Raw genomic sequence first — 16,024 nt, 5'->3', positions numbered from 1 at the left:
GTATGATTTAATGAGTAAATTTTGAGTAAGCCTGCAGGTTGACTTCTCAAAAAGTGTAAACCTTGTGCTGTCAAAACATTGTTCTGTTTATTGGAGCATGTGAAGTTCTGGCTCAACCACTAGGGTGAGTTTTGGATGGGACTACCTGGTTGTCTGATGGATGGAGGATGAATAGAGTGTATCAGAAATATGTAATTGCAATAGAGCTAAGCAGTTATGATGTATTAGGCCATCCCAGAAGTTAGCATCATCCTGGCTTGGCAAATCCATGTGTTAATTCACCCATCATGTCAACCTGATCATTTTAAATCATGATTTTGTAAACCAAATCATTGATAAGAACCTCCGCAATGCAATTCCCCATTGCATTGCTCTTTGGGCTTACGATTTTCACAACAGCTTTAAAAGTTTGGTTGCAAAATGCATCAAACAGTCACTAGATATGTTTCCAGTTGTGAATTTAACTTACGTGCAAAATTGGAATATCACTTAACACATTAGCTAATAAAGCAGCCCATGTGTTAAAAATAAGAAAAAAGAACAGCATTTCAGATTATCAAACTAACACTTGAGATGCTGTAAAATGGAATTGGTCAGCTGGTTGGTCCAGTTATCCAATCACATCCTCCGTAGTCATGTGAGGTTGTTGTGCGTCGAGGGACTTATTTAGTAAATGTGTTTCCATCGTAGTTTATGCATGTCTTTTTATTGGATACAAAAAATGTTTAGCCTCAACTGAGAGCATCCATTTTTTATGCAATTTTTTTGAATTTATGCGCATCTTGGCATTTCCATGGAGAATTTTCTTTTTTTTTATGCAATATCCCAAAATGTGCATAAAAATAGGTGGATGGAAACATAGCTAGTGAATGGATTGGGTGGTTCAAGAATCAAGAGCCTGAGACTGTCCCCCTAATGACTATGAATTTCAGAGACCATGTGTGGAAAAAGAGTTTCCCAGCAGCTCTCTGAATAATAAATATCAAAACCAGGGCTTTTGGGAAAAATGTTTGCCAAATTCGGTTAACCTAAACTTAACCAGTTCAAACAAATGTGAGATAAATCTGTTGTTGAAGCAACCATCCAATTATTTACCAGGCCTATGTTTGCATGTACTGTAACAGGTCCAGAGTAGGTTTCCTAACATATGGAGCTTAGATACGGAACATATGTGATCCAAATGCCAAAATGTGTTTGTTTACAAATCTTGGACTATGGTAAAAGTGTTTTGAGTTTATAACACAGTATTGTGCTAGCAACCGCACAAAGATAAGTCTTCATTAATCGAGAATCTGCCACTGTAATCATAATTGGTGTGAAATTTGTTGGTGTTTTAATGGCACTAGTGGTCATTTCAGCTGTAAACTGTAGAATCTATTGGTAAATTTTTGGATTTTTATAAAATTTTGGTAGATGCCATTTTTTCCCCCAATGACCCAATGTTGATCAAAACAGTTCCCAATGTAGATCTTTATAACACTATTCTTTAAGTACGCTGTCTCACACACACATACTTGCCATTTCTCATCCCTCTTGGCATCTTGCTCTCCCTCCTTATCTGTCCGTCTTCCACTCCCATCTCATCTGTCGCACCATCTGTGCAGCTGCGATAAGTGCAGTACTTTCTGTCTCCTCCCTGTCGTTCCCCCCAGACCCTTTCCCCCTTGTATTCCTGCTTGACTGACGCACCTTCCACTACTGTATGATTCGACAGCAATTGTCTCCTGCAGTGGGATGGGTGTACTGTTGTCAGCAATGTAAACACTGCTATTAGAGACCGCTATGCATTCCGTAGTCCAGTTTGCTACAATACAAAAGCGTCTGTTCTAACATGGCATTTTCCACACAATGACAAGGCACTTTGCAGCAGTGATGGCATATAAAATAAGACACTGTATGATGCCAAAGTGGCCTCGGCAGTTTGAATTTAACGCTTTCAGGTATAATAGTGAATACCATTAAAGGGATAAAGTCATTAAATCATGTTTAATTTGGACTTCTCTGCATGCTCTTTGAGGTAGACTCACGGTGAACCCCATAAACTTCCATTACATGACTGACAGACAAGAACGGTTTGACCTAAAAATATCAAAATCGAAAATACTGTGGAAACATTGACATTGACATCTTGGATGCCCTTGAGGTAAGCTAAAACATACCAAAACTTAATTTCAAAGTGAACTATCCCTTTAACAATCTAAATCGCAAAGTTATTCAGTGGATAGGCATTTATTCAGTCCGAGAAAAATAGCAAGATATTATAGATATCAATAAATAACCAAAATTAAATAACTGACATGTGTTATTAAAACAGTAAAGGTGAAAATATTATAATAATTTAAATTAATAGTGTGTCTTTTTCTACCCCTATTAGATAACAGCACAGTACGAATAAACTTTAAGAAAACAATTTTCAATTATTTTTTTTAGTAACTGTTGAATAAGTGGGGCCCTTGAGAAAAAAAAGAGTATTACATTTTATTATACTTTTAAAAAGAGTACTTATTACAAGAACAATATACTTTACAAGAAAATACTGTAACACTTTAGAATACTGTTGAATACATGCTTCTTTTTCTACTTTGTTTTCCGCACTCATTGGAATCAATTGGGTGGTTTTGTTATTTTGTAATATGCAAGTTTCTTTTATTAAATGGAATTGTTTCCTGTCTCCTTTGAAGCTCAGTCAGGAATAAATTTAGATGTGACGGCTGTGTCTTATTCCCTGACATAACATATACACACGTTGAATGGCCAAATATTTAAATGGGCAAAGACAGCTATAAATCACAGTCTCTTTCCATTGAATAGGAATTGCACAAGGTCATTTGGCTCAATTCAACTCATCAATAATCATGTTTTATTGGGGGTAGAAATGCACCTCATAAAAACAACAAGAAACAACATAAATCCTTTCATGACACAACAATACTAGAGCACTATAATAACAACAAATAAAGATGCAATAACATTGTCAAGGCTGAACCCAAAGACAGGTAAAAGTTTGTGAGGACTTAGAGAGCTTGAATTTTTTAAGTCGATGGCTCCGCCATGTTCGGACGCTGTCCTGGTCATTCCGCTTACGCTGTGTCGAGTAAATACTAGATAAAAACAAACAGTCTAAGCTGAGTGACTAGGACGGTCCGCAATATTTAGAATTACTCTTGCCTTTGCACATACAACATCTGCAGTGATTACCTTACCTTACCATCAGAAACCACTTTACTCACCTATTCTGTGGCGTTTTATCCATTGACCCAACGTGGCCACCTAAGATACTTTGAGCGACGGACGGGAATAATAGACAGGAGAGATCTCCTCCGATGTGACGGAACAAAAAACACAAAGGAAAACGTGCTGGGGTTCTACACTGGAGCACATAGTCTACCTTTGCCCAGTATATTGCTCGCCAATATCCAGTCGCTTGAGAATAAGATGAATGACCTCAAAGCCAGGATAAGATTCCAGAGGGACATTAGGTACTACAAAACATGGTTGAACCACTCAGCTCCGGATATAGCTGTAACACCATCCGATAACTTTACTGTTCTTTACAGATCACGCCACTATCTTCCCCATTGCGGAATATTAACAAAGGCCTGTGTGGGTAACATGAGCGACTAAAAAGCGTCATTTTATGCTCTCTGACGTGCAATGAGAGCCGCTAAAGAATGGTACCGAGATCGAGTGGAGCCTCATTTCCAACTGAATGACAGCCGACGCATGCGGCAGGAATTGAGGACTATTAGCACTTTTGGACGAAGACCCACGGTTGCGGTAAGTGCAGATGCTTTTCTGGCCGATGAAATGAACACCTTTTATGCGTGCCTCGAGACAAACTGTGCTACTGTCAGTCTGCCGACAACCACTGGGGGAATAAACAGCTGCGTTAGAGACGAGCGTGCGATCACTGTATTGGAGGACGAGGTTCGTAAAGCTCTGAAGCAGGAGACCAGCGGCACTTGTGTCGCAAATTGTGAATGTTATCAAGAATACCATGTGCTCCTCCATCCCTAACAAGATTGACCCACTCGAGTTTGCCTATCGCCCCAATAGGTCTGCTGAGGGATGCTCTCTTCCATATCCTGCTTGCTACTCTTACCCACTCTAACAGCAATAAAGGGAATTATGTGTAGACACCAGTAGAGAGAGTGAGCAGCTTCAAATACTTTGGAGGGCACATCTCTGAGGATTTGACTCATCGCATTCAAGCCCAAGTAAAGAAAGCCAGGTGAAGGCTGTATACCAAGTGAGACTAGGTTTCCCCGGCAATCTTAAAAACTTTTTATACTGGGGCTATATAAATTAATTCATTAGTTAATTAGTAATTTAATTGAACTCAATTCATCCGATCATGGTAGTGGAACTGCTCAGCTCAGGATCGTAAAGCCCTGCAGAGAGTGGTGCTCGTAGCCATGAGTATAACTATAACTGTCTCTTCTCAACAGGTCATTCACATCAAGCAATGCAAAGTCAAATCCACTAAGGACTAAACCCACTCTGTAAACTCACTATTTAACCTGCAGACGCCACTGTGGTCTGACGGAAAAGTGGAAAGGCTCAGGAGCGTCTTTCCTCAGACCATCAGACGACTCAACTCTGACATGAAAAACATTGCACTTTAATTAAGAATGCTGATGGTGATACATTATTTAGTACACTGCACTGCACTTTACGCACATTGCTTGGTTATCTTAATATTGTTTTTGTGTATTTGTGTATATTTTTTTACTGCACAGTCCACAGGAAATGCTTCATTCTGAAATGTTTTAACTTTCTACCTGCATAAAACAGCGAGCAGCAAGGCGACCATTTTGCCTTGAATGTGATGTTTATACTGATGATCATCATCATCCCTGAATCATGAACAACTTAGGTGCTAAACATAAAATGACTTATGTGATAAACGCATTGCATATAGATGATGGAAATGTGTGTCGAATTGATAGCAGAGGATGGTATCAGAAAGAATATGGCATTTCAAAAGTAGGGCTGGCCAACCATTTTAAGCCCAAAGTTGTTTGGAAGAGTTGTGCATGATGCGTAATTTACTTTCATTTAATTTCATTAGTCCAAAACATGTTTAGGATAACATCATTAATATTAATCATCAATAATTTATGCTTATTTATTTATGTGAAATTTCTTAAATATCTTTTTGACAGTAAATGTTTACCCTTTTCAGTGTTCCACCATAGTTCATAAAATGGCTGTATTATTTTATGTAATTCAGTAATATTAAATAATTATTTAAAAAATTCAATAGGTGCATTACAAATATTATTAGGTTGCATGAAGTTACTTGTATCTTAATTTTAGACAAACATTGTTAGTTAAATTTAGTCCATTTTAATTAATACTCTTACACTACATGTTTGCGCACTAATGTAATGAAGTTACTCTTCAGTTGTGTAGCTAAGTCACTAGGGGGCGCTGATGAGGGTATGTATAGAGGGTGTAATTTCCCTTTAAATATGCCACTTCCTGTGAGAGGAATAGTTGCAGTGAAGGACCACATATAAACATTTCACTCAGTAGAGCAGAAGGAAAACATTTAATTTTAGAAGCGTGTAATAAGAAATGGCAGACAGTTTGGGACTCATGTCATACAGGTCGGCATTATTATAAGGTACAAAAAACATAAAGCGAGGCAATATAATCCACAACTTAAGTAGAAGAGAACAAGTTATTTTCACACATTTAAGAACAGGACATTCAAACCTATTACACATTATAGGGAAACATTACACAGGTTTATGTGAAGTATGTTCAATAGAGGAGACAGCAGAACATATATTGAAGAAATGTAAGGCGTATAATAAAGAAAGGAGCATTCTTAAGGAACAATTGCAAGCAGTAGGGTGCCAGGAATTCACTATAACCAAATTATTAAATGATGGTTCAAATTCAGGAAAACAAATAAAGGCAATCATGAGGTTTATTAAGAATAGTGGGCTATATAATAGGATTTAGAATTTAGTTCATTCTTTTCACACTCCATCACAGTAGGTGGCGGTATGCACCTTTAAAGTTGGTTCGCAACCTGCCATAAAACCAAAAGAAGAAGAAGAATAGTTGCAGTAGCTGAATTGTTTGGCATGGTCACTGGAAGAACAAGCTTTGGTAAGTTGATTTTAATAAGAAGTGGGTTTTTTTTTATACTTATGATGTTTCAAATCTTTTTGATGTGTTGGCAAAGAGCCAGTGATGTTTGGTGAAAATGTTAATGCAAATGGGCCAGTTGTACTTAATCTGTTCATTGTCTTGTAGTTGGATTGTTTTAGAAGAGAGGCCTAAACGCCCCAATGCTGATAAAGTTTGGTTGGATGAGTGGTGAATACTGAATTATCATCACAGCACGTGAGTGTTGACACTATCAAAGCAAGTTCTATTTTTTTTTTAAGTGATTGTTGACAACCCTGTGTTTTATGTATTGGGTGAATGATTTTTGTAGAGAAGTTGCTTTATAGGCTCTCATGTTTTGCCATGTGGAGTTGGATGAGCGATGGGCATTAACCGCTGCTGTATTTCCTGGGGCTTCTGAAGTTAGCCAAAAGGTATTTATTTCTATTGATGTAATGTTGGAATGGCTAGCATATTTTAACCATGATGATTGAAATAAATATATGGTCAAGTTGTTCCTAGTTGGAAATGGTGTTATGCTGTGGTGCTAGTATTCAATGTTATGTTTTAATTCCAGTTGTTTTAATGAGAATGTGTTTTTTGTTATTTACTGTTGTTTTTCCTTTTGTAGAATTCGATTTGTCCTGTTCAACTGACCATTGTTTTTCCCTACCTTTATTTTTGGTTTTCATGATTTGTGTGTTTTTGTTTGGTTGGCCCATGACTAATCAGTTTTTGTGTGTTTGGCGTGGCATGTAGAAACTTTGTATTTTCTTTTGGGGTTTATTGTATTTCTTCATTGTTGTGTGTATTTTCTTTTGAAGTGATCTGCTTCCCCTAGCTAATTGTACCACCCTCTCTCAAGCTTACAATCGACCAGCTTTGAGTGAAAGCAGATGAGATCAGAATCCTTGTATTTAATAAAAGTGATGCTTTGATTAAATATTAATTTTGCCTTGATTCATTTAATTGGATAGCCAAGTGGGAAACCCTCTAGTGACTTGGGGTCTCCTACCCAAACTAAATTGGAGTGGCGTAGTCAAGTGCAGCTACCGCCTCACTACAGTTGTATACACAAAAACTTAAACATTAGAAACTGTCCATCAGAATGTTACACAACAGGTTTTTCCATTTACTAAAAATAATTAATAATGCAACTATTGATTTCATCATTTTTCTATTAGTCCTTCTCAAAGCATGCTAGGAATAAAAAAAATATAGATTTTAGTTAGTTCAACAAAAATAATTAATGTAGTTCAAACAAAAGATTCACTTTTAAACATTTAAGTCAACACAATGGGAATAGGGAACACTAATGATGAGGACAGGTGAAACTGACTAGACAATAACGACAAGACAAGGATAACAAGGGGGCGGGGTTTCAAAACGAGACAACACAAGCACATGGCCCCAAACGGGCTTGTACACAAAACATGGTTCTGTCATGATCCTGCCACAAGACCATGCAGGAAAAATCTAAGACATGGCAGTATCATGACAAAGGGATTAATTACACATAGAACGCATTCAGCAGAACAAGAAATGTTTGAGAATAATAACAAACAAGGATCTAGAATACAGGCAGAACCTAAATTAACATTAAATTAAAGTTCAAGAACCAAACTCAGTTTAATCTATAGTAGCGGACAGCCCATGGTGTTTGCTAATCCAACATAAAGCAATAGACAAAGTTGCCTTTAAAATAGCAATGCTTCTAATTCAGAGTCAACTTAAAAGCCTCAAAAAGAGAAAAGCAGGTCGAAAACAGACACCATGCATGTCAATGCTCACAACACAAACATATTGATATTTTAAAACTGAACTAACACATGATGAATGCGACAACAAACTTAGAACACTAGTCCTCGGGTGAACAGATGCAGATGAAAACCGTTCTGAAAGAATCAAATTATTTTCCAGATCGATATTCCTTTATTTAGTGCGTGTATTTAAATTAAAATTGGTTTTTAGAATCTATTTTTCAGCCATTATCTCTTCTATTGTAATGAATACCAAATGGTCCAGAGGCCACAGCCAATCGATGCAGCTCTGCCTGAACTCTCTGTGCCTGTGAGGTTTATTCAAACACATCTGAGGTCAAAGCACAGTGATTAAATGAATGGTTTTGCACAGGTGTGTTTACACAGGACTGTAGTAAGCTGAATCTGTATACGGCAGCTCCTGTGTATTCATGCATAAAGAGAGAGCTATTGATCAGATTAGCCTGTGGAGGTACATAGCGATTGGTTTCTCCTGATAAGCTGTCTCTTTCTCTCCTTCTCTTTCTTTTTGTGTGGTCTGCTGAGAAAGAGAGGTGGCAAGGTGCGAGAGGATTACTTCCTGTATCAGAACCCCGAGCCACAGCTGTATGTAATCGGGAACAAAGTTGAGATTATGGAAACAGACAGAGGTTCAAAAGAAGGAGATCTTCTCAATCAAGAACTGCGAATCTCTAGACTCTGTTGCAGAGCGGCTTACGCTCAGCATATACAGTGGGACCTCTAGGAAAATGAGCTCCCAATTTCACTGCCAGGTTAGTATAATTTTATTATTTTTGATCAGTTAATGTAATGCCCTTAACTATGCACACACATAGCAACCATGACCTCCGCTGAAACACTACTTCACACCACACACAAACAGCTTTCCTCTTGTTCTCTAGAAACGAAACAAGGATTGCGAGCAGAGAGAAGACAATTGTCCACTTGGCTCCAAAGCGAAATCTTGATGTGAGTATTCGCACGCTGCCATAAGCCATGTCCACACTAATACGTTTTCGTTTGAAAACGTTTATTTTTCTCTCCGTTTTGGCCTTCCGTCCACACTGAGACGCCGTTTTAAGTCAACAAAAACGTATTGTTTGGAAAACGCTCTCCAAAGTGGATAAATTTGAAAACGCCGTGTTCGCGTTGTAGTGTGGACAGTGAAACCGGAGGTATTTCAAAACGATGACGTAAGTTTAGTCATGTGATCCATGTAGTACCAATAGATGTTCATGTTTATCGGTATTGTGCCTGTTGTGTGTTATTCATTTTTACACTATTGCTAAAATATGTTACTTTCTATGTTACTTAATATGTGCGGTTCTTCATAGCACAGTACTGCAAAGATGACAGCTAATGTAGTTTGTTTGTTTATTAAGATCCCCATTAGCTACTGCAAAAGCAGTTGCTATTCTTCCTGGGGTCTATAGACTTCAACACAAAAAATATTCTTATAACATAAAACCATACATTTTGTTGACAAGAAGGAGTGTACACATACATACATAACAACACGGCAACGTACCAAGAAACACACAAAAAAAAAAAAAAAAAACAACCAGCTCTACATTATACATTAACACAATACACAGTTGTTGCCATACTCTTAGGGTTCATAGATATCACGATGTTTTTCCAACCTTCAATATCAGGAACAACACAAAAATAATAAAAATTATTATAATAAAAATTATTATTATTATTCAAATGTAAATAAATAAAGTCTTAATCTTTTACGAAAATTCATTGTATTCGTTCCCAAATTCAAAAACTGAGGAAGAGAATTCCATGCCACCATTGTAGTCTACTCACATTTGCTGTCCTGCGGCAAAACAGGAGAGCAGTTGCGTTTTAGACCAGACATATGGTGACTGAATGCGACCTGGACGCATCCGTGATGGTGAGATATTTTGCTAAATAAAATTATCCTATTATTGTGCGATGACATTATTATTTATTTTCCCATTTGTATCATCTCAGTGAGCTTTTGTGAAGTTTCACACATGCGCAGTAAAGTGAATTTAGAAGCTTCTGATCCACACTGAAACGTCGGAAAACACCTGAAAATGCTAGTGTGGACGGAGAGTGTTTTTAAACGAAAACCCCGTTTTCAAATGTATCCGGATTAATGTGGACGTAGCCATATACATAGAAGCAGGGGAGCGGCTTGCGGTGCAAATCTCACTCGCCATTGGCTTGTTCTGTTACCACTCTAAGGTGATTGAGCTCTCAGACGAGATCCCAATTTGGTTGGGATCTCGATTCTCGGTTGGGATTCAGTTCAGTTCTGACGTGACTGACTGATAGGGAACAGATGGTATGTGCATCTTATGTTGTAACACATACTAGACATGGTGGAGAAATGTTAGTCTAGTTTGGCCATTATGCATCTGTAATCCATCATTTCTACACTGAACACATTAAATATCTGACTTCAAGGGATTTAGAGTGTGAGGGTGTGAGAACAGCATGCGGCCATCTTTGATAAAAGGATCCATTTGGCAGTCGAATACACACAGATATGATCAGACATGGCTTGAACTCTCCACAATAAAGCGATATGGTGCCTCACAGGCAGCTCTATTCTCATTCACCTCATGTATGGGATCGGTTACTCTAATGATGTTCCCACAAAGAAAAATTGCCCCCCTCCTCAGTTCCCTTTCCTCCCTCACAGACGGATCCGCCTCCTCTCAGCTCTCTGATTAGGATTTCCTTGTGCTGAAGACAACTGGTGAATGGAAATATAACTCAGACTGTCAGGGTTCAAGACCCACATTATAAATGATTTAATAACATGGATATGGATACACCCTTATAATTTCAGATGGACCACTGCACTCATTGGCCTTCTGACCTCTGCAACAACAAAATTCACTTTCCAATGGTTAGTATTGGTGTAGGTGTGCAGTTAAAGTGAATAATTTCTGCGCTGATAGTGGTATCAAAAGGGATTGCGAATATAATTTGATTTTGAAACTTGGTGGTGCTTGTCAGGGTAAATTGTCTGCCATGTTGTGGCAATGTGTTTGCTAAGGTGTTCTGTGTGATTGTAGGTGTGTTGCTATCTGTTCCAAATCAAAGGAGCCCTACCATCTACAATGTAAGTCTATGGGATATTTAAGTGCCCTTTTATGTGAAATGTGTAAAGTTGTGGTCAAAGTCACACACTGTAAATTTTCACCTAAAGAATTTAAACTTAAAAATGTAAGGCAGCAACTGAACTGAAGTTGTGTAGAATCAAATTGGCATTAGCATTAGAAGTAATTTCAAATTATATTATAAAAAAAGTACTTTGAAGTTAAATTGATTGGAACTTATAAAAGAACAATGGAATTGAAAACGTTGAAAACTTTTATTTTGATAAATTAATGTTAAAACGTATGTCGCCGTGAGTTATTGATCATATCATTTTTTTAAAGCAGCATTATTCTGCAAATATTTACGGGCGAAATCCAGTCATTTCTGTAGGAATCCATGCAATCAGAAATTTTGTGTGTGGACAGATTTCTCTGCGTTGACCAACAGAGAGCAGCTTGGTTTGAAAGTGACTTCTGTGTGAGCAGCATGTGCTTCATAAATCATGAATATTGACCGCAGTGATCACACCTCAAAGGGTAAGTTTACCTCAAAATGATAATTCTGACATTAATTACTCACCCTCATATCATTCCTAACCTGTAAGACTTTCTTTTTACAGTTTTGGGGATGCTACTCTAACTTAGCTTGTAGCTTGTAAAGCTAGCTGTTTCAAAGTAGGGGCCATTTACACACAACCAACTTTTTTATGTGTTTTGGCTGTTCATTTACACAACAATGGCACCTTGCTGGCCTGAAAATGCAAACTTTTGAAAACGGATACAAAGTGCAAGTTTTCGAAAATGACATCTCCATGTAATCAACAAAAACGTGAGTCTGTAAAAGGAGGAGATGAGAACAATTCTAAAAATGTGATTACAAGTGAATGATTCTGGCTTTGTGAAGATGAAATTTAGCCAGAAGACTAATTAGGCCTATGTAATTTGTGTCCACACAGAGTCATATGCGTTGGGTTCGAGTGCACTGTAGTAAAAGAATGCGTGTGTGCAAGCGCATAGTCTTTATTTACAAAGTAGCATCACCAACTACTAGTCTAGCATGCATGCTACATCCTGGAAAATAGTAGTTAGCAACTAGAAATGCTACACTGTTTTAAAAGTGACCGTTCTACAGTCAAGCTACTGAAAAACGTACTTGTTAAAGTTAGTAGCGTCGCTACCTGTAGTTAACTACTCCCCAACACTGTCCGTTCTTCTGTGGAACACAAATGAAGATCTTTTCAATTAAATCAAGCTTTCTGTCCCCCCATTGACAGCCTACACAACTACCACCACTGAAAGGTAGTAAAGACGTCATTAAAGTAAGAGTGAAAGTGATCGGAGAAAACATTGCTATACTCGTGCCAGATGGACCAGTAGTTGGAGAACTCAAAAAAAAAAAAATAAATAACTGGGAAGGTTGTGCACTTTACATGTTTATATTTAGCTTACTTATAATAATTGCATTTTTTTTTACTTGAAACGCTTTTTTTTTTTCCCAATAAGGTCTATGTAATTATGTCTCAACTTAGCAGTACAAAATAGTAATGCGTTGTCTAAACACAAACTATTAAATAAAGTAAAAAATTCTGACATCCAGAGAGTGGCATATAGTGCGAGTCAACTGCCATTTTGCCCGAACTTAATTTGATTGTGTTCAATCTGCTTAAATATATGTATAATTAAAGTTTACTTAATTCGTTTGTGTTAGATGACATGATTGATTTGTGTTGCATTAACTGAAACTGGGCGGTGCTTAAAATTAAGTGTTATTTCATGTTTTGTTTTTTGTGAAATTTAGAAAAGGGGAAGACTTGATAGTGTACAATTGTGTTTAATGTTAAATTACATTGGAACCATTTAAATAGCTTGTTTTCACGTGACGTCACGCAACTGCGTTGCCATGGCGCGAAGCACAAATGGAGGGCAGGAAGTGATTTGTATGTTTAGGAAGCACTTTAACACACTCAAAATGCCTGTGTTTTGCGTCGTTTACGGTTGCTCAAATCGATCAAAACACGAGGAGTTTTTATCGTGTGACAAAAGTTGTTGTTCATAAGGGGGGGAAATACAAGAAATTGACAGGAAAACACCGGGAAAATGCCTTAAAACCTACATCTGCGGTCGGGAGGAGCCGAATGGGAAAATGCCTGTGTGTGTGCGCGCAGTGATCACTTCGTCAACTGTGAGTGAGTTAATATTTATGTGGCTTATAATTACATTATTCAGGTGTTTAAATACACTTATGTGGCTCTTTGTGTAACGTACCAGTTTCCGAACTTTGTAAAGTCAAAGTATGTCTGTAAGACGAGTTAGTTGCTGATATTTACAGCCTCGATGGCAGGCAAATCTCTCAATTCAGTTGAAAATCGCTCCTCTTCATAACGTAAGGATCACGTCCAACATATGTTTCGATTTTCTGTTGATATATTTCTCTTGTAATAGCGTCTAAAGTAGTAAAGTACGGATTTTCCTCCGTCTCGTCCATTGCGCTCTTCACTCCTTGCCCTCCATCTGCATTCCGCGCGTCAACACAATCACGTGACTGCAAACCACCTATTACAGTGGTTACCATTGTGGAGAAGAGTGGAGCATTTTGTTTGGCTGTGGACTGATTTACTTATTTCCTAATTTGTATAAAGGAGAATATAAATGTTAGCATTTAAGATGCTAATATGAGCTATTATTTGCAAATAGTCAGCTATAGTCTATCAATTTAACTATGTGTATCTCAATTTGACTGTCTTTCAGATGGATGGCACTCTGAGTTTCAAGCTTGACTGTTTGTATGTGCAACAGCTGACTTTGGGACTTCTGCCGGCTTAGTTCCAACTCCAATAATGGGTCTGGTGGAGATGGCAGCTCAGTGGAATCTTTGCTGAATGGCTCCTCGGGTTTTTGTCTGCTCCGCTTCCTCACCCACAGAAACTGGGTTTGCAACACCTGCTAGCTCGCCCTCCTCTGGCAAGATCCCCTTTTCCATCATTCGTTTCACAACCACTTCCTTAATATCCCTCTTTACTGCACTCACTCAATCTATCTACCCATCTATCTTTTTTATTCAGTACATTAAGACATATTGAGATTGTATGCCAGTCACAATTTAAAAAGACAATGATGCAGACCGCCAACCTAGCAGGCAGCTCTGTTTAAAATGTTTCATAGCTTATCGAACTATTTGTGCAATTTCAATTTCGCAAGAATAAATGGGTAATGAGATAAATGAAAACACTTCAGCCATCATTGTGTTCCCGCTAGTATGACGATGAGCAATACCTGCAAAATCACAATCACTTTCTTCTGTCCCTCTGGGAAATGCTTTTCTTGATAAAAAAAACAATCAGCCATTCTTCAGATTTGTTCTGTGTGACCTTCACACACTACTTCACTATAAAGTTCAGAGAATATAAGTGAAAGCAAATGTCAACACACACATGTTGGTACACCTATCATTATCAAGAGGACGCCTGGTTTTTATACTGTGCTGATGGCATTTTTTAACCTCTAAACTTAGCAATCACAGTAAACTGTGTTTTATTACATACTTCATTCATCATGTTTATTTAACGTTTTAAATTACAAGGACATCAGTCCTCAATGTAGCGGACGTGGCCTAAAACCTGAATACACCTACATGAGGACACAAAGTCCTTAAATTGTAATCAGACTAGTACACACACACCTTCAAACAGTAGCACTTTTAATCATCATATTACTCGTACACAGCATGTGCAAAGTTCCGCAAAAAGCCTTTTAATTGGATTAGAGCAAATTACCATTTGTAATGTCAGCTTAGTTTTAGTCATGACGATAATCTTCTGATCCCGCCACTGAGGCGACATTAAGTACTACCTAAGACAATGAACCTGAAATATAACATTGTCTCTACTATTTTTCATTGGATTATCATATATGTTCATGTTAAACCTTTCCAGACTGTTTTATTACAGTTACTTCAAGGTAGATCTCAAATTCTTCATGTGAAAAACAAATCATTTGAAAACTGTTAGTAACATACAGTAAGTTACCATTTGTGCATTATAAAATTAACTAACAAAAAGCAATTCATTTGATATAGTATTTATTCGTCTTTGAAAATGTTAATAAAAATACAACTCAATGTCAGTTCAGGTCCATTAAATAATATTAACATAAAACTTTTGCTTTTACTAATGTCAGTTAAAGTTATAATTAACAATTCTTCAGCATTTATTAGTCTTAGTAAGTTCCTGATAACTAATGTTAACAATGTTACCATAATATTATTTTCTGTGTGAAAGAGAAAAATGACTTGATTTAAATACAATATATTGCCTTTTTTGCCCCAAAAAAGAAATATGGGAGATTGACCCATGTAGTTTTCTCTTTCCAACAACAGGTACAGTATCATGAATTGATTCTGTATATTAAAGACAAAAGACACAGCAGGAGCCCAAAAGCAAGCAAGTCAGACATTGATTAACCCATTCAGACCCTGTGTCCATTACAATGGACATCACATGTCAGCCCCCTTTTTTTTAACTTCTGGAGCATTTCACCTAGTTTAAAGCCTGCAATCCATGAGATTGGACGTTTGTCATCCAATCAAATGCCAGTAACGCTCTGCATGTAGTAATTATATATATATATATACAGTATATATATATATATATATATATATATATATATATATATATATATATATATAAACTGCATTGAAGAGAAGCATGGCAGCACTTCTTAATTTCTCGCCCGAAAAAAAAAACGAAAGAGGTACCACGGTCTTTTTTTTTTTTTTCTGGTCGAAATTTTGAGTTTCGATATCGCAGCTCTGGAAGGGTCTAGAGCCTCCATTTTTGCACTCAGGTTTAAGTCTCATGGCCCTCTATCAAAATCCAGAGTTTTGAGAAGATTGGGGATACTTAATTTTTCTCGCCCGAAAAAAAAACATAAGGGGTAAAACTTTCGTTTTTTTTGGGTCGAAATTTTGAGTTTCGATATCGCAGCTCTGGAAGGGTCTAGAGCCTCCATTTTTGCACTTAGGTTTAAGTCTCATGGCCCTCTATCAGCATCCAGAGTTTT

General features: G+C 37.4%; 2 long non-coding RNA genes across 6 annotated transcripts in view; both read left to right on the top strand.

The window, feature by feature from the left end:
* The window catches only part of LOC148977294 (uncharacterized), a 153,146-nt gene extending 148,345 nt beyond the window's left edge, over nt 1-4,801 (top strand). The window contains exons 2-3 of the long non-coding RNA XR_016169847.1: nt 3,558-4,231; nt 4,449-4,801. This is a non-coding gene — a long non-coding RNA (uncharacterized LOC148977294). The remainder of the gene's footprint in view (nt 1-3,557; nt 4,232-4,448) is intronic.
* Nucleotides 4,802-4,809: 8 nt separating this feature from the next.
* Nucleotides 4,810-15,583, top strand: LOC120459912 (uncharacterized). 5 transcript variants are annotated; one of them, XR_016169843.1, is made up of 10 exons: nt 4,810-6,123; nt 6,271-6,360; nt 6,455-6,557; nt 8,434-8,656; nt 8,786-8,852; nt 10,564-10,620; nt 10,714-10,773; nt 10,943-10,989; nt 11,393-11,503; nt 13,715-15,583. It is a non-coding gene; the product is annotated as an uncharacterized LOC120459912 (long non-coding RNA). The 5 variants fall into 5 exon arrangements; XR_016169846.1 differs by lacking the exon at nt 10,564-10,620 and having other exon boundaries at nt 6,495-6,557; XR_016169844.1 differs by lacking the exon at nt 10,564-10,620 and having other exon boundaries at nt 6,460-6,557.
* The last annotated feature ends 441 nt before the right edge of the window (nt 15,584-16,024 follow it).

This window comes from Pimephales promelas, chromosome 10 (assembly GCF_988280905.1).
Source record: "Pimephales promelas chromosome 10, fPimPro1.hap1.1, whole genome shotgun sequence".
In the NCBI taxonomy this organism is placed as follows: Eukaryota; Metazoa; Chordata; class Actinopteri; order Cypriniformes; family Leuciscidae; genus Pimephales; species Pimephales promelas.
This window is presented reverse-complemented; position numbering and strand designations above follow the sequence as displayed.